Raw genomic sequence first — 19971 nt, forward strand, 5'->3', positions numbered from 1 at the left:
AGCATGTGTCACCACTTTCTCCCCAGTGTCAAACAAAATCAGAAAATCCATCCTGAAACACTGGCCCTCAATCAATGCAGGCACTATCAATCTAGAAAGACCACTTTTTGCCTTCCGTAAAAGCAAAAATCTAAGAGATCATTTGGTCAGGGCTGCACTCCCTGCCCCCTCAATCAAATCAACAATTGAATCAAATTAGGGTCTTCCACCTGTTATCGGTCATGTAAAATGTGGGTCCTGCATGTCTGCGATTATACTAATGAAGCACGTGATTTCACTCATAATGGCACAACTGTTTCCATGAAATTCCTCACTAATTGTAACAGTAACAATGTTATTTATGCAATACTGTGTCCGTGCCCCAAAATGTATGTTGGGCAGACTACTCAAAAGGCCAAAACTCGAATTTGCCAACATAGGAGTCGCATCAGATGCAGGACCCCTAATGTGCCTCTGGTGGAACATTTCTCCGAAGCTAAGCATACTGAGGATGACATAAGATGGACAATCCTTAAGGTGGTCAAACTGCCGCAAAGAGGTGGCAACCTAACCAAGTTGATGAACCGAGAGGAACTGAAAAGTATAATTCAATTTGAGACCATACGTACTGGGCTCAACAGAAGCGAAGATTGGACAACTCGGCTGTAATTCAACTGCATATTGAACTGCACACAACCTTGAGTTCCAAGCACCGACTCGTTTCAGATGTGGAGCTTTTTTCTAATAAGTTTTTTCTAATAAATGTGTAAACATGCAATTTAACTAAATTATGTATTGCATGTCACCACCACACTGGCGATGCAACCTCACCCCGTCCCAATCACCACTCTAAGATGGCCGCCGCATCGTGATGCTCCCAGCACTACCTCTACCGAGTCAATTGCCTCGCCCCACAGGTCACGTGGTCCCGCTTTTCACTAGATGTAACTGTCATGGCCCCCACAGTCACAGACCAGTGGCTGCTAGCTCGCAAGACACGCACGGATATTGATCCTCCACGCCGGTAAGTTTGGTCCCATTTCAGCCGCACTGCCCAGATCACTTATGTCCCGCTGCCTACCTAACCGTTATGCATCATACCATTTCCATAGCGGATCCCACCATCCGAAGGACCGCTTCCCCCGATCCGGGATTAACGTGCATTGTGCACCCATATTGCATCAACCCCGGTATGTATTGTTGATATCCGTCTCCCTGCTCACTTCCACTTTCATATACCATCCTTGATACTATGATTTTTCCCCACAGTAAAACCGCGCCTAGTTGGTTACCATACTGACGCGTTGAACCTCGTACGAGCCATATGCCACACTGGACTCGTAAAATCCACACCCTCGAGGTAAATGTTCTACACTTCACCGTATCACGGTCCTTTCTATGCCGTTTGCACACTTTCTTGAACCTCCTATGACGCTATGGTTTTTCCCATAGAAAAAGCCGAGCCATTTACGGAAGTTGACTACCATACCAACCACCTGAGCCCCAAACGAGCCTTGACTCTTACTGGACTCAATGACCCGCACCTCTTAGGTAACTGTTCAACTCTTCACCGCGATCACGTCCTCTGCTCGAGTTAAAAAACCCCACACGATAATTAACACAACAACGCGTCTCTGGCGCTTACTTCCCATCTTTTCATCACTGCTCTCCCGGCTGTCTCATCCGTCACGCCGCTCAACTTAGTCACCGGCTGATGTTCACAGCGATTCCGAGGAAAATGTCAAGTAACAGTGTAATGTACGCACGCTGATGTCTCTCGCCTTTTTAAAAAAAAACTTGAAAAAGCCTTAATTTTTAAAAAGAACTTAAAACTTTTTCTTTCTCCCTGTTCCTCTTTCATACAGGCGCATCATTGTTCTAACCAGGCATAGTAATTTTGTACAGCCCTGATGATGATCCCAATGTAATTTTGAGCGCTGGATTGAAACGTCGACCTTTTTAAGTAGCCATACAGTGAATCCAATTTGTATTAAGTTCTGTATGTACTTCTCTGCCAAACACTTGTAAAACTGATTTAAAAAGTGTCCAGCTTGCTCACTTCTCCTTCTTTCTTACAAAACTATCCTCTATCTTTTCACTGTGTTCTCTGTTCTGAGTAAAGCACAGGATTGTGCCCATTATTTCCGAAATGCTGCTCATGTACTGAGATGCTATAAATTCAATGATCATTATGAAAATAAACTCCTTGTCCGGCTGGACTTGACCAAATATATAGCAGCCTATCATGGTCTGTTTATTATTACCCCGTATATTCCTTGCAAGCAAAAAAAAAGCGGCTTCTGTGAACCTTGAAGTCTTTGTTGTAATGCAAATGGTTTTTCTTCTACTGGAGATGTAAATAGAATGTTCTTCTCATTCTTTGACCATCTACTGCTAAGTGTGCAATTGCACAACTTAAAAAATCACAACTTGGTGCTCTAAATTTCTACATTCACAATTCCTTATCCTCATTCTAATTCCGTAACATAAATGACCGCCTTTTATCCTGCCTCATGCTGCAACTATGGCCATTCAGTGTTGCTGCTTGTTGAACGACTTTCCGGTGCAGCTTAGTTCCCACACTTTCTTGTTACATGTGAACCTTGATTATCATAAAATATAATTGTCTTGCTCGGCTAATTGCTAACTAATTGGACGTACCAATCTGTATCTGAAAGATTTTAAAACAGCAAAAGGTACTTAACTCCAGGGTGCATGTGACTTCCTCTTATGCTATGGACCCACAAATATCATATAACACTCATTAAATCCACAATTTTTGTTGCTAATCATAAAAGCTATTGCTTCCGCGTTCACAACTTGGATGGACAAAAGAGCACACTGAAACGTTTGCCTTTACAAAATAGGAAAACATCGCTTCTCACACCACGCCCCCAGTCAACAGTTTGGTGCCTCTGTGAGTTTTCTGTTACTGCATTCAGACTTGCTACAGTAACCAATCAGTACAAAAGGGCATTAAAAACAAGCATTTGCGGTGCAATAGGTATCGCATTTGCGTGAGTTTAAGATATTAGTATTGTAACGGACAATTCTTTTAAATTATGTTTTTAAAAAGCAAAACATAACTAAAAGGCATTGGTATTTATAGTACTAAAAGATTAAAATCTCGCAAATCGAGACCTATTGTACTACAAGTGCTTGTTTTGCATGGAGCACCAACATTCCACATTAAAAATGAAATTCATTCACTTCTTTTGTCTAAGGAAAATCGAAAAACGCATTCTTTATAGGACAATGGGCCCTGGAAGGAGCTTGAGGCCTCCCGAGTTCACAGAAGCAGACAAGCCTGAATTTATGGGCCAGATGTATCAAGATTCCGTTTTGCGAATCCTAAATAGCAATATTTTGCGAATCGCTATTTAGAATTCGCAAAACGGTATGTATGTACAAAATCGCTATTTTTTAGCGATTCCTGAGTATTCTTTATTTGCGAATTCGCAATTTGCGAATTCGCAAATAAAGAATAATTTCCAATGCATTCCTATGGGCCAGGAGGCCCATAGGAATGATAGTGCAATAATTCTCAAATTGCGAATTCGCAATTTGCTAATCGCTATTTGAGAATTATTTCAAGGGTGCAGGGGTGTCTCAAAGACACCCTGCTGCACCCCTGAAATCTACATGTGTGTGCATGTGGCACACATACATGCATGTATGTGTGTCACATGCCACGCTCACAAATGCCAAATAGGGCATTTTAAAAAGGAATCGCAAATTACCACCAACTACAAGTTGGTGGTAAATTGCGATTTCTTAACACAAATTCGCAATTCAAAAATGTTTCATACATATCATTTAAGGAATCGCAAAATTTGCGATTCCTTAAATGCTATGGCAAAATAAGGAATCGCAAATTATTGCGATTCCTTAAATTGCGATTTTTTCATACATAAGAAAAAATGCAAAAAGGCCGTTTGCGAGTCGCAAAGGCCGAAATTCTGCGAATTTCGGCCTTTGCGATTCAAAAACGGCTTGATACATATGGCCCTAAATGAGAAAAAAAACGGCGCACATGAAGCCTCAGCGACTGGGCCCTCGGACACCAGCTGAATACCTTGCTTCCCAAACCGACCAGGACACTACATAATGGCTACCAGGTACAGGGAAGGGGACCCCCACACCATGACCTTGCAGCTTGATCCAGTGTTTCGAGGCCCTGGGAGGAGGGCCCCTACACCATGACCTTGCAGCTTGATCCAGTGTTTTGAGGCCCAGGGAGGGGGGCCCCCTCCCCTGGGCCTTGAAACAATAATGAGACACTGCCCGAGAGCTCATCAGAGTGGAGAAAAAAAAAAAAACTCTGTTGAGGGGTGTTCTTCTATTGCTAGCAGAAAATAAAGTACTAGCTGTACCTTTTAAGTTAGATGGTGAGGGGAATTGTAATGGTTTTTATGTAGCACTGCCCCCGTGTGAGATAGAGCGATAGTAAGAACAGTCAATATAAGAAGGGCACTTTCCAATGGCCACACCTATCGCGATTAACAGGTGAGCGTTCAGATGAGCTTTTAGATGCGAACACCAATCGGTCCCGTCCATTATAATCGAGGCATGAGGACAAATGAAGGAGCCAATCACCCAATAAGATAAGAGTATTTATCATAGAGTAGCCTGCGGCATATTTAAGAGAGTAATTTCAGACGTGCCTTTATTTCATCACCATTTTGATTAATGGCGTCAGGGGAATATGCTACTCTTGTTTGAAGAAGTGGGCAGAAAAGTAAGCAGCTTTGGTTAATTTAACACAAGTTGAGAGATGGGGGTTAGAGGGGGTAGAGGTAATCACATTTGCTGGAAGGAATGGGGTAACACTGGGATACAACAAGCATTGGCAAACTAAATGTCTCGCTTTTCTAAAAAAAAAAAAGACAAAAAATCAAAATACTGGAGGAAAAACAAACAAACCCTATAGTAATTCAAACCCATATATTGAATTCAGTGTTTTCAGTCTTTAGAAAAGGCATGGTTTGCTGCATGCAAATTAAAACATTTCTTTGAACCACAAACTCCCACATTTAAAATATTTGCACCACTCATCTGCCACGCCTGCCCAGAGAGCGACAATACATCCTTCCAGTTCGCATTGCTGCCTGCAGTACGATTATGCAGACTTTTCCAACTGGGGTGAAACTGGCCAGTCATATGGGCCTTTTGAGGGGACGTGGTGGATGCAATAACATATATGACTGAGTCCCGCTTAAAACTTACACTCCTGCTGTGCTTTTTGAAACAGAAACCGAAGGCTACAAATCCAGGGAAGGGGGCCCACACACCATGACCTTGCAGCTTGATCCAGTGCTTCGAGGCCCTGGGAGGGGGGCCCAACACCATGACCTTACAGCTTGATGCAGTGCTTCGAGGCCCTGGGAGGGGAGCTCCCTCCCCTGGGCCTTGAAACGATAACGAGACACTTCCCAACACACTGCCCAAGAGCTCATCAGAGTGGAAAAAAACCGAAACTCTGTTGAAGGGGTGTTCTTCAATTGTAAGCAGAAAATAAAGTGCTAACTGTACCTTTTAGCTTAGATGGCAAGCAGAACGGTAATTATTTGTATGTTTTTTACGTAATACCGCCCCCCTGTGTCAGATCAGTATGAGCCAGATATCGTTTCTGTATAAATGAATTGCTTTTAATTTATTGAGCTATGAAGAATGTATTGCTCACTGTATGTCACAGGCATTATTATTTCCAAACGTGCGCAGTATTCAATTTACCGGTATTGGAAAGATCAAGTTCAAGTTCAAGTTCGGGCATTTGTATAGCGCACTGCTCACCCAGAGGGTCTCAAGGCACTTGGGGAAGGGGTACATTATTTGTCGAATAGCCAGGTTTTAAGTTCTTTTCTGAAGGAGATGTGGTTTTGAGTAATTCGGAGGTGAGTGGGGAGTGAGTTCCAAGTCTTGACAGCCAGGAAGGAGAAGGATCAGCCACCCATGGTGGATCTCCGGATGCGCGGGACGGCGGCGAGGGCTTGGCTGGACGATCTTAGTTGTCGGGTGGGTTTGTAGAAGGACAGTCGAGTGTTGAGGCATTCGGGTCCCAGATTGTAAAGGTCCTTGTGTGCGTGGGTGAGAAGGCGGAATGTGATTCTTTTGTTGACGGGAAGCCATTGGAGGTCTTTTAGGTGTCCGGTGATGTGTTCGTGGCGAGGAATGTCCAATTTGAGTCTCGCTGATGCGTTTTGGATGCATTGTAGTTTTTTCTGTAATTTTGCTGTGATTCCGGCGTATAGTGTGTTACCATATTCCAGCCGACTCGTGACCAGTGCGTGGGTGACAGTTTTTCTTGTTTCAAGGGGGATCCAACGGAAGATCTTTTTGAGAATGCGAAGTACGTTGAAGCAGGAGGATGAGACTGCGTTGACTTGTCTGGACATTGAGAGAGATGAGTCTAGGATAAAGCCAAGGTTATGTGCATGATCTGTGAGTGTGGGTGCTGTGCCCAGGACGGAAGGCCACCAAGAGTCGTCCCAGGCAGAGGGAGAGGATCCTAGGATGAGCACCTCCGTTTTGTCTGAGTTGAGTTTTAGGCGGCTATGTTTCATCCATTCGGCTACTTCTTTCATGCCTTCGTGGAGATTGTTCTTGGTGGTGTTAGGGTCTTTGGTGAGGGAAAGGATTAGCTGGGTGTCGTCGGCGTAGGAGATGATGTTGAGGTTGTGATGACGCGCGATGGAGGCGAGCGGACTCATGTAAACATTGAAGAGGGTGGGACTGAGTGAAGATCCTTGTGGTACGCCACAGATGACTTCAGTGGCCTTGGAGTTGAATGGGGGAAGTCGAACTCTTTGAGTTCTCCCAGCGAGGAATGAGGTGATCCAGTCCAAGGCTTTTCCTTGTATGCCAATGCTGCTGAGGCGTTGTATAAGGGTGCTGTGGCAGACTGTGTCGAAGGTGGCGGAGAGGTCGAGTAGAATGAGGGCTACTGTTTCACCGTTGTCCAGTAGTGTTCGGATGTCGTCAGTCGCTGCAATGAGGGCGGTTTCGGTGCTGTGTTTGGCACGAAACCCGGATTGAGATGGATCGAGGGAGTTGTTGGATTCAAGGAAGGCGGCGAGCTGGTTGTTGACGGCTTTCTCGATGACTTTGGCCGGGAATGGGAGGAGGGATATGGGTCAGTAGTTTTTGAGTTCCGAGGGGTCTGCTGTCGGTTTCTTCAGAAGGGCACTGAGTTCGCCGTGTTTCCAGCTTTCTGGAAAGGTGGCAGAGTTGAACGAGCAATTGATGACATCTCGGAGATGGGGTGCGATGATGGAGTCCGCTTTGTTGAAGATGTGGTGGGGGCATGGGTCGGTTGGCGAGCCAGAGTGGATGGAGTTCATTAGGCGGAGGTGGATGGTGTCTTCGGTGGTGATTGGGTTCCAGGCGCTAAGGTTGTTAGTTGGCGGAGTAGGATCTGAAGGGGGTGGGGAGGGTTGAATGCTGGGAGTATTCCCAAAGCTGTTGTGAATGTCGGCAATTTTGTTGTAGAAGAAGGAGGATAACGCATCGCAGAGGTCTTGGGAGGGAGTGACGTCGTTAGATGCTGCGGTGGGGTTGGTGAATTCTTTGACGATGTTGAAAAGTTCCTTGCAGTTGTGATTGTTGTTGTCGAGACGGTCCTTGAAAGCTGATTTCTTGGCGGATCGAATCAGTCGGTGGTGTTTGCGGGTGGCTGCTTTGAGGGTAGCCATGTTATCGGTGGTGGAGTTTTTTCTCCATGTTTTCTCCAGGGCGCGGCATAGCTTCTTGGATTTTTTAAGGTCATCACTAAACAAGGGAGCCTTTTTGCTGGCTGATTTGATCTGGTGCTTTTTCAAGGGCGCTAATTCGTCTGCACAGAGGGCGATCCATTGCTTGAGATTGGTGGCCGCTTGGTTTGGGTCCGATGAGAGGGTAGGAGGGTTTTGGTTGAGTGATGTGAGGAGTTGATCGGAGGTGATTTTGTTCCAGTTTCTTCGAGAATAGGTTGTGGGCGGTTGTGGGTCGGTGTGGTTTTGTAGCTGAAGTGGACACAGCTGTGGTCCGTCCAGTGGAAAGCTGAGTTGCGATCAAAGATGTGCTTGCTGGAGGTAAAGATGGGGTCGAGCGTGTGTCAGGCTACATGGGTGGGGGTGTCAACAAGTTGTTTGAGGCCAAGATTGGCCAGGTTGTCCAGAAGGGTGGTAGTGTTGCTGTCATGTTTGTTTTCAAGGTGGTAGTTGAAGTCACCTAAAAGAATGTAGTTCTCAGAGGCGAGGGCGTGTTGGCTGACGAAGTCCGTGATGTCATCGCTGAATTGAGTGCGGGTACCTGGAGGCCTGTAGATGAGGGTGCCTTTAAGTGTGGTCCTAGGGTCGGTGTGAATCTGAAAGTGGAGATGTTCAGCGGTTGCAATATTATCGTCGGAGCTGGTTGTGATTTTGATGGTGTTCCACCTCCTGTTTGATTGGTGTGGTCTTTACGGGAAATTTTGTAAGCGTCCGGTATGGCTATGGCGATGTCGGGTGCTGATGATGTGTTCATCTATGTTTCTGTAAGGAAGGCGATGTCCGGTGATGCAGTGTCGAGTAGGTCCCAGAGTTCCGTGGCGTGTCTGTGGACCGAACGGGTGTTAAGAAGGATGCATTTCATGCGGTTAGAGTCAGAGCTGTGCATGGAGGAAGGGGGATTGGTGAGGGCCCTGGAGCAGTTGAACTTGCAGGAGAGGCAAGCAAATGGGCCGTGAGTATGTCCTGGGGCGGTAATGCAGCAGTGTGGAGCGCGTCCGGGGTTGAGGGCGAGGAGAGTAGCGGCATCGTATGTAAATCTAGTGGGCTGGGTGCGGCGGGGACCAGGAGGACAGGCGCTGGGCGCAGTCCAGGCGTGGACAGGCGCAGATGGGCTTACCTTTGGCGCACCTTCGGCGCGCTTAGGGCGCGACCGCTGCGTGTGAACGCTGCTCGCAAATGCATCTGTCATATATGGATAGTGGAGGGGGAGGGGCGAGGGGGGATCAGCTGGGAGGCGGGATCGTGGTGGAGGGGCCGGGATCCTAATCACAACAACAACAAAGATGGCTGGCGATTCCAAACCGGGACAGGCTGTGCACAATAGTAATTAATGCGGAGGCAATGCGAAGTAGTCAATGAGGGCACACAAAGCGAGCACCACACAACAGTGCCTGAGAGTTAATGAAATTATGGCAGATGCAGCTGAGGAGGGAATGCGGGCAGCGCAGGTTCCAGGAGAAATTAAATTAGGTTACAGCACTAAATAAATCGGTCCCAGAGTGCAGCGTGCAGTGTGCAGCGCAGGCACCAGCGCAAATTGTAATAATCAGGGAAAAATGTCAGCAGAATGCAGTGAGATACGATACCCAGGTGGGACCAGGGGAGCGTAGGGGAGCGTCCGCTTCCGAGGTTATCAGGTTATCAGGCACTGCCCTACCAAGGCAGTTCTGCATGTGATTCAAAGGTTAACAAAAGCCAGTTGAACTGGTGGCTCCCTCCTCCCCTCCCCTCACCCACTTCCTCTTTCCTGTGTCCTGCTGGTGCTGTAATCAAAGGGGCCTTCTGTTGCCTGGATACAAAATGCGCAAATAGCGCTGAGAATGGATGGTACTTAACAGAGGAGCTGCCCGCCACTTACATTGTGAGCTAATATAATAGCTGGCCAAGCTGCTGTGATGTCCCCCATTCTGTTTGTACCTCCCCCCCACTGGTAATGTGATCAGATGAGGCAGGGTGCCCTGTAGTTGACTAAGTGTGACCTTTCACAGTGCTGTGGGGCCTCCTGTTTTTTAGCTGAGCGCGAGGCCCTGGGCAGCTGTCCACACTGCCCATGCCTAGTGCCGACTATGGTGATTAGTACTCCTTGCATGTGATTTCACACATTCGGTGGCTCCTCTCTTGTCCCCTTAGCTCATGATGGCCCTTGAGGATATGCTTGTGCTAGCACACCAATAGCCACTTCCGGTTCCTCCCAATTCTTTCATCTAAACATTGCATAGCATGCTCCCACGATGAGGCATGTTATTTAAATCATCTCTAGCATCGCTGCTTCTCGAAAAATAAATCATGTGTCCCAATATTGTATGTTTTTATTTAATTGTGTTTTATTTGATGTCTAGTTCCCCCATCAGTGTGCAGCATGCGATGATTCACACAAAATAGAGGTCAATGCAGTAGTGTGCAGAGGGAGTGCAATGGGGCGGTGAGCCACGGGAGGGGCAGAGTGGGGGTTAGTGGAGTTGGACATACGACGGCCAGGAGCAAAGTAAGTAAATAAATAAATAAAACTATTTACCTTGTGCTCACAGCCTCGCCAATACTTGTAGTAAAGTCACCAAACCTGATTAGTGTGCACAGATCCTTTATTCTCAACTCTGTCAAGACTGGGAACAGCAGAGATGCAGCCTCTTCCTTGCACCCCGATACCAAAGGGGATGATGGACGGAACGTGTGAGCAAATCAAACACTCACCCCCAGTCAACTGATCTGGGTTTAATCCATCATCATTCTTTAGCTCACACCACCATCCCAGTTCAGATATGGCTTGGCAGTTCGGGCATGACTGTTCCCATGAGGCTTAGGGTCAGACTGCTTTGCATATGGCCATGTCTGAACTGGGTGGTGGAGTGAGCTAAAGAATGATGATGGATTAAACCCAGATCAGTTGACTGGGGGTGAGTGTTTGATTTGCTCAAGCCCTCCATCCATCATCCCCTTTGGTATTGCTTTGTTCGCCCTGAGTTGGCAGGGTATGCCCAGACGTGGGTTCCTTGCTCACTCTACCACTGGATTAAAGATAGCCTGGCAGATGAGGATTATTAATCCGAAACTGGTCCCAAGATGCTTGTTTACGGCCCTGGGAAGACATGGCTTGGCATTTCGGGCTGGACTGTTCCCATGAGGCACAGGGTCAGACTGATTTGCATATGGCCATGTCTGCACTGGGGTGGTGGAGTGAGCTAAAGAATGATGATGGATTAAACCCAGATCAGTTAACTGGGGGTGAGTGTTTGATTTGCTCAAGCACTCCATCCATCATCCTCTTTGGTATCGCTTTGTTCGCCCTGAGTTGGCAGGGTATGTCCAGAAGTGGGTTCCTTTCTCACTCTACTACTGGATTCAAGATAGTTTGTTTATGAGGATTATGAATCCGAAACCAGTCCCAGGATGCTTGTTTCCGGTTCAGGGAAGACAGGACTTGGCAGTTCGGGCTGGACTGCTCCCATGAGGCAAAGGGTCAGACTGATTTGCATATGGCCATGTCTGAAGTGGGGTGGTGGAGTGAGTTAAAGAATGATGATGGATTAAACCCAGATCAGTTGACTGGGGGTGAGTGTTTGATTTGCTCAAGCACTCCATCCATCATCCCCTTTGGTATCGCTTTGTTCGCCATGAGTTGGCAGAGTATGCCCAGACGTGTGCCCCTTGCTCACTCTACCACTGGATTCAAGATATCCTGGCTGATGAGGATTAAGAATCCAAAACCGGTACCAGGAAGCTTGTTTACGGTCCAGGGAAGACATGGCTTGGCATTTTGGGCTGCACTGTTCCCTTGAGGCACAGGGTCAGACTGATTTGCATGTGGCCATGTCTGAACTGAGGTTGTGGAGTGAGCTAAATAATGATGATGGATTAAACCCTGATCAGTTGACTGGGGGTGAGTATTTGATTTGCTCAAGCCCTCCATCCATCATCCCCTTTGGTATCACTTTGTTCGCCCTGAGTTGGCAGGGTATGCCCAGACGTGGGTTCCTTGCTCACTCTGCCACTGGATTCAGGATAGTTTGCTGATGAGGATTATGAATCTGAAACCGGTCCCAGGATGCTTGTTTCCGGTCCAGGGAAGACATGGCTTGGCAGTTCCGGCTACCCTGTTCCCATGAGGCACAGGATCAGACTGATTTGCATATGGCAATATCTGAACTGGGGTGGTGAAGTGAGCTAAAGAATGATGATGATGGCTCAGTTGACTGGGGGTGAGTGTTTGATTTGTTCAAGCAATCCGTCCATCATCCCCTTTGGAATTGCTTTCTTCCTTGCACCTGCCCCCAAGTCCTAACCTTCCTCCACTGACCCTTCTCTTCCCCCACATGCTATAACACATCACAAATAACTTACCTCACACCTTCCACTGCATGCAAGCAGCAACACTGCACCAGTGACAATCGAACCTGAGTCACTGGCAATCCTGTATTGGTGCTATCATTTTGCCATGGAGAGCATCTACCTGGAGGCTACTTCTGAAGTGAACACTTATGAGAAAGTTGGCACCAGTAAAAGGCAAACCAGACAGGACAGCAGCCCTGACATGCTTCAGAGGGTGGTCCACCCAAATTATTGCAAGGGCTAAGACGTGTAATAGTATTGGGCTCTATTGCTCTTCCAACTCCATTCATTTATGTGGTAGAGAGGCTTATACCAATCCAAAGTTTGATTGAGCTTCTGAATGGACTCTCAAAGCGTTGAGACTCACACGTTGTTTGGGTAAGAGTCCTGGTAGGCAGCACTTCTTGTTGACATCATACAACACTGATTTATCATTTATACTGAATGAAGTCCTATCCTAAAGATGAATGCAGAGTAACAGTTGTAATTCCAGCAAGCTACAGTGCCCCTATCGGTTACCATTTTGCTAGTTATTGCCCTTCCCATCTATGATTGCATCATATTTTTTGTGTATCACAGGGATCTGATCTCTATCATGTTAGCACCTGCATGATTGAATGCAAAAATAAAATGGCATCTCAGATCATCACTCTCCACCTGACTGGAACACCTTCAGTAAATAAATGTCTACATAAGTAGCTCATGGGTATCAGAATTCTGAAATTTCTGTCCACATGGAGATCAGCATACAACATCCTCATCTCTGAAACTTTGTCTGGAAAAACTAAACCAGTATCACCACTTCAAGCAACAATGTTTACAGTAATGTGTAGATTTGCTCACAAAGGAGATTACATTCACATAACTATCTAATGGGAGGGATAAGGAAGATAGCACTGGTGTGTTTCATTTTAATCTTAACTCAATGCTATTGAGAAGCCACTGAAGACCAACTGAAGGACAAGTGCTCCATCTTCCAGACAGGAGGCATGACATCTCAAACCTGCACTGTGAGAACATCGGCTTGCTAGACTGCAGAAGCCATGATAATGTCTGCATCTATGCACAATAAAGGTGAAAACAATCATGGTTTCCTGGCACTCTTCTTGTCTGATTTACTGAGCACCACGTTTTCATCCCGATAGAATTTAATTGAGAGCCAGTAGAGTATGTTTGCGCAAACTGGCCAATCAGATGTTCTATTTCTTTTTAAGACAACAACAAACTTTGCAGTAGATCTAAGCTGTTAATTCCTTCAATGGAGCATACATTACCCTTTCAGCTGATTCCTTATGATACAAACCTGAAGTGAAGTACAATTATTTAAACCTGAGGCCTCTGTTCTAAAGTAGGACATTTGCATAGGCCTTTTAGATCCAGTCAAAATGCTCATTATACTGGGCAGTGAATCAAAAGAATAATTGGACCCAGATGATCTAGAATGATTCCTGAAGTCCTTCATACTTTGGCCATAAAAATATTACAACATGGATCCTTTGCAGAGAGAATTTGGTGTGATGCTTTCAATGGAAGTGTTGTGTTTATATCTAGGACCCTAATTTGATATTCCCGATTCATGCCCTACTGAGGTTATAATCAATAATATCCTGAAAAAGGCCTAAGAATCAGATCCATATTCAGTAATAGCCCATGCAGTCCAAAGCACAGCACGGCTAATACCATCGACTCATAGAAAGCACAACACGTTCTTTAAACAAACCACGCCTCCAGCAGCCCGGGAAATCCCCTGCTTTTGTTTTCATTTGAACAAGAACTCTTGGAGTCCAGAAAGAACTGTTAGTTCCTATTGACCTAAAGCAAACACACAGTGGTTTGGAGCAGAGCGGCCATCTACTTGCCTGAGAGAACAGCTGATGCGAGAGCCCACGGAAGCCGCCCCTCCCGTTTGACGCACTGAGAGAGACGCTGTCTTTTTCTCCAGCCGAGAAAATCCAGCTCGGGTGTTTCCAGCCTACCCTTGTGGGTTGCTGGGATATCGAGTCCTGAGGAAAGAGATACCAGACCTCCCACATTCTATTACCAAGGAACGGAGCTGACTAAACCCTTAAGAGAATTCTTGATGCAGATTCTTGGCAAAACAATTTTAACCAACTTATCTTAAACTGCTACTTACTCATCCCTTTCCAAGTATTAGGCTTAGGTCAGGTACACCAGGGTAGGCTTAGTTAGAAGCACCAGTTGAGTACGTTAGTCAATGTATTTATGTATGTACATATTTTATCCATTTTAAAGTATCATATGGCTAAGAAACCATATCAATGCTTTTACAGTATTAATTCATAATACTACTTTTACTGTACGCACTTTAATTGATGATAAGTATTGCAATTGTGGCAATTCATTTCTCATGCATGTGAAAGAAGACTGCTCAATAAATAACACCTTTTTATTGACAACGCCCTTCTCTCTATTTCTCTGCACTCTGATGAAACTAAGTATGCACGGTTGACTGAGTGAAATAGCTGCCTATTGTTTTCACACAACTCTAGAGATACAGTCCTATTTTGAGGGAGCAAAGTTGTCATGTTTATGCGGTTGTCAGAAACTGAATCCCTTCTTGTCTGAGTCAGGGAAGTTTACCCCTCCCTATTTATTAAAGAAAGTTTCTAGAGACCTCTGAGCTAGCTGGCGCAAACCTAAATTAAGTTTAACATAGTCAGTAGAGACCTAGATGACCTCAGTCCTACGTCTACACTACTATTTATGTTATTCCAATGCGAAGTGCCTATTGGGAAAATAGGAACTACACTACATGGCGCCCAACGTTTGGTAAGGTGATAATCTAACGCAAGACACTAGAGTAACTCAGTCGTGCTTTTTCACACAGAACCCTTTTCCCATAAAAACTCCAATAGACGTCTGGAGTGGGTGAAAGTTCAATATCCGCCGGAACTTAGTAGGAAGAGATTCCTATGTATTCGTTTTTGGTTTGATCAACGTTGAAGGATACAGTGTTCCAAAATATTGTGCACCTAATCTTTGTTTCCTTGAAACTCGATCTGAAACAAAAAACTTTCAGTCAGTAAAATGGCAGAAAGTGACGAAGAAAAAGAAAGAGAAGCCGTAGCAGCTCGACTCTTAGAGGAAGACATAGCCCTCCAAGAAACTGACCCGAGTGTTATAATCATTCAGGTCAATATAAGAAGAACTATAACTCTTAAACTTATAGAAAATGGACTGACACCACGAGGTGGTACAGTCAAATTCGTGGTAGGGGCACATGAATATCGACAGACAGAGGTATTCTATTCATGGATACATTTTCCAGCAGCACACGCTGTGAGAAAAGACTTCCACTTTTACAAAATAGAGGAACCTCCAGGAGAATATACTCCTTTCGAGGAGATCGAAATCCCACTAAATTACCAAGAGCACCTGCTCTGGTTTAATGGCACCCTAAAACATAATAATCACATCACCAGGCTCGGTCCACTAGGTAGACCCGGAGCAACGTGGCCGGTTCTAGCCAGCTACACACCACATCCAGACATTGATAAAATGTCAGTCCAGGAACTTTTAGCTCAGCTAAAACTCTTAATTAAAATACATAGACAATTGGTCCAATATGTCATGCGGACTTCAACAGTCCAACCGACAATTAACATTCCACAGCTGACCCCTCATCAGGAGAACACAAACAAAATCACACCACAGAACATACAATCATGTCTTGGTAAAGTACCCATAAAACGGGAACAAATTCCATTCTAATTAGCACAAAAAATTACTCAAATAGAGGCAGTATTTCCAGATACTACTCCTACTGAGAAACACAGAATTCTGTCTTCCAATGGGGATCGCACCACATGTAGAAGACTGTGACACTTGGGGCACAGTCTTTGCTTCCATCTACACAAAAACACATGGTGTCCCATCTATGGTGGTCATACCAGATGTACTAAGACAGATTCAAAATGAATACGGTACAGAAGCTGCTTTAACTCTGGGTATAAAATTACTGAAAGACTTCAAGCAGGTCTTGGCTATATTATTAGCCAACATAAAAGGAGGAGCAGCATCTGTGGCGATCCGTCAGAAATTGAAGGAAACAGATATAGCAGACCAACCATTTGAACTCGCCAGAATCATAGAAAAATCCTAGGAAGAACTAGGAAGAGATAGTTTGGATGGGAAACCGGTAAAACCCCAACTAACTGAAAATCCTGAAAAAACATTTATTAAAAATAATTTAAAAACTCCAAAAAAGAGTTGGGATGGTAATAGACAATCCGCTCCCAGGGAAAAACATTTCCAGCCCAGAGGAAGGTCTCCTCAGCGGAAAGAGAGATCTCTAGGCCGAGAAGACAAATTTCCCCAAAGGGAGCCCTCTGAAAAAAGATATAACCTTAGAGATAGGGATAAAATAAGAAAACCTGACAGATATCAAGATGTTGATACACGTCCCTCTCGATCCTTCTCACTCAATCTTTCTCGATCTTCCTCACAGAAATCGGAAAGAAGAGGACGGTCAGAACACAGAAAAGAGCACGTCAAGTCCAAAGACAAGGAACCTGCTCATCAAAGTAAAAAATTACAATTTACCAGAAAGAAGGTAGCAAGTATTAAAATAAACATGCCAAGAATTCTGAGGACACAACTGAAAAACAGAGAGTGGGCACAGACAATGCTAGACAGAGCAGCAGAAGTGACCATAGCTTGCAAGATCCTGATGAATCTTCTGGATACAGTGGACACAAATTAATACATTCAGGTGGAAACTGCAGATACACGAGTTAGTGTGCCCCATAAACTATATGAAATAACATTACGTATAGAGGCAGATAAAACTAGGAAAATAAAAGGTCTCTTTTGGGAAAAACTTTCTAAAGGCTATGACATCCTGTTAGCTGAAAAAGATTGGGCACCAGAGTTTGTCTGGGAGTGCCTGAAGAAGACCCGCCCTGTAAGGACCACTCTCCTACTTATAATCCGGGTCGAAACGTTGACTACACAACCACGACCAATCTCCTACCCCAAGCAAGACCTTAAACGGCTGAAGCGGAGTTTGGCTTTGTTCAACCAGTTGTATTTTGGACTCTCTAAGAGCCTTATGTTGTGGCCCTTTGGCTAAAGGGACCACATGTACTTAGTCTCTAAATTGAGAATAATACTTGCCACTGAATGAATCAGATTATCCCTTTACCCTACCCTATCCTTGACACTTCCTTCACTTCACCCCTCCCCGTTGTGAATGTGGGCACGCACATTTATTACAATTTGTCATGTATCTAATAAAATGCATTATGAGTTCTAACCAATGAAAGGAAATACATGCAAATCTGAATTAAACTTTTTTGCATTCAATAGCTTTGCTCCTTGAAATTATTGTATATTAAGATACAAGTTAGAAACATTTGGTTTTTGTCTGGGACCCCTTCCCTTTGTACTGATAACTACCCAGGTCCCTTTGACTTTAGTGGGTATAACCCTGTTTCCCATAACCAAACTGTGCCAGCATACCCTGCAGCCACTTGCCCTGCCTGGGCTTACAGATGGGGATGGTGTCACTGTTACGGACCCAGCGGCACTGGCAGCTAGCTTCGCCAGTTATTATGCGGAGCAGTTTGCGCCGCAGGATTGCCTTTCAGCTGAGGAGATTGACAAATTTATCGCTGACCTGCCCCCGAGGGCAGTCTCTACTGAGACTCGAGCGGCGTTGGACCTTCTCCTCACGGCGTAGGAGCTGGGTGATGCATTGGGACAGCTCAACACAGGGAAGGCACCCGGGCCGAGCGGATTCCCGTGTGAATTCTATAAGAAATTCCATCTCCAACTGGGGTCCCATTACAGGACCGCGCTAGAGGCAGCGCGAGAAGTGAGTAGGCTGCCAGCTGACTGGTGCCATGCTGAGGTGGTGGTGTTTCAGAAACCAGGTAGGGCCCCTGCTCGTCACGACTCGTACCGTCCTATATCATTGCTCAATTTCGAGGCTAAACTGTTGGCTAAGGCTTTGACGAACCGTCTCCTTCCGTATGTGGCCGATCTGGTCCACCCTGATCAGGCGGGCTTTATGCCACGCAGGGCAACACGGCATAACATTCGCCGGGCGCAGACGGCGTAGACACGGTGAGGGCCACGGGAGAGCGGGCGGCCCTGCTCTTGGCGGATATTGACAGGGCCTTCGACTCGGTGAGTTGGACCTATTTGTTCACGCTCCTGACTCATCTTAATTTGGGCCCAGCGTTTATCTCCTATATCAGACTTCTATATACTGACATCACGGCGTCTGTCTGTGTCTCAGGAGCGATCTCGGAGAGGTTTACCATCGGCTGGGGGACCCGTCAGGGTTGCCCGCTGTCCCCATATTTATTTGCATTGATCATGTAGCCTCTCGCCTCTTGGGTGCGCATTGATGCGCAGCTACGGGTTTTGTATGGGAAGGGGGCCTTACCGATAGAATCGCCCTCTATGCGGATGACGTCGTCTTTTTCCTCACTGATCTAAATAGGTCAGGCCCCCGAGTGTTGGAGATAATGCGTATCTTTGGTGAAGTATCGGGTCTCTACCTTAACCCGCGTAAGTCCACCCTGTGGGTACTGGGTGACAGGGCTGACGCGGGCTCGTGGGTGTCAGCCTTGCGAGCAGCGGCCGAGGCATATTGTATCTTGGAGTGTTCTTGTCTGAGTCCGCAACGATCTCGTGGGAGCGTAACGTGCTGCCGGTGTGGGAAAGGGTCCAAACGGACATTAAAACCTGGTCTCGAATGCCTCTTACCATCTATGGCAGGTCGGCAATATTTAAAATGGTCGCCCTTCCGCACCTCCTCTATCAATTGCAGAACCATCCGCACCCAATCTCACCCCAATGGTTCCGGCAGGTCAATTCTGTCTTGGGTCGCTTCTTGTGGGCAGGGGGTGCCGCTAGAGTGGCGCTGCGCACATGCTTTATATCCACGTATTGTGGTGGCCTAGCCACATCGGACATCCTCTCATATTACCAGGCCTCTCATCTGTTGGTCTTAAACGAATGGTGGTATGGAGACGGAGGTGACCTGGCATATGCGCTGGAGCGCTCGCTGATGGGGAATAACACGTTACATACCATCTTGTACTCGGCCGGGCTCAGGCGGCGGCTGCCGTCAGCCACGCAAGTGGTTTTTGCCGTTTGGAGACAAGCACTGCGTAGGATGGGTTGGTGGGGAAGGTTGATGGAGGAGACCCCATTGTGGCAGAATGGACCTCTCCCCGCGCTGGCCTCGCTGATGGGGTTTGGCGGATGGGACTCTATAGGGATTTCCTCGCTTGGAGACGTTATGTCCGGTGTGACGCTTAAGTCATTTCAGGACCTGCGCGACGAATTCCAAATGCCTAAAACTCAATTCTTCAGATATCTACAATTTCGTCACGCATTGGCGCCTAGCCTGATTGGGTTGGAGTCGCTGCCGGAGTTCAGCCCTGTTGAGGCGAAGGTTTTCATGGGTGATCTTGGGGACAAGAAGGTGTCCTGCGTCTATCAGACGCTGGTCACTCACTGTTCCTCCTCCCTGCTCCCACTGAAGGACGCCTGGGAAAAGGACGTGGGCCCCTTGATGAAGATGACTGGAGTGAGGCACTGGAGTCCCCGCGAGGGACTGCTATTGCGGTACGACTCCGACTAATCCAATTTAAGTACTTGCACAGGGCCTACTATACATGGGAGAGACTGTGGAAAGTGGGCCTGATTGGGTCCCCGGAGTGCCTGAGTTGCAGAGCTGAGATAGGTTCCCTGATACATACTGTGTGGTCATGCGCTGGCTTGACTAGGTTCTGGAATAGTATTTGGAGTTGTTTGTCGGAAGTGTTGGGCTGGGATCTCCCCCACACTCATTGTCTGGGTCTCCTTCATGTGTTAGAGGGGGTAGGTGGAAATATTTACAAACGTCATCTCTTGCTGTTGGGCCTAGTGGTGGCCAAGCGGG

Source organism: Lissotriton vulgaris, chromosome 2_1 (assembly GCF_964263255.1).
Source record: "Lissotriton vulgaris chromosome 2_1, aLisVul1.2, whole genome shotgun sequence".
Lineage (NCBI taxonomy): Eukaryota > Metazoa > Chordata > Amphibia > Caudata > Salamandridae > Lissotriton > Lissotriton vulgaris.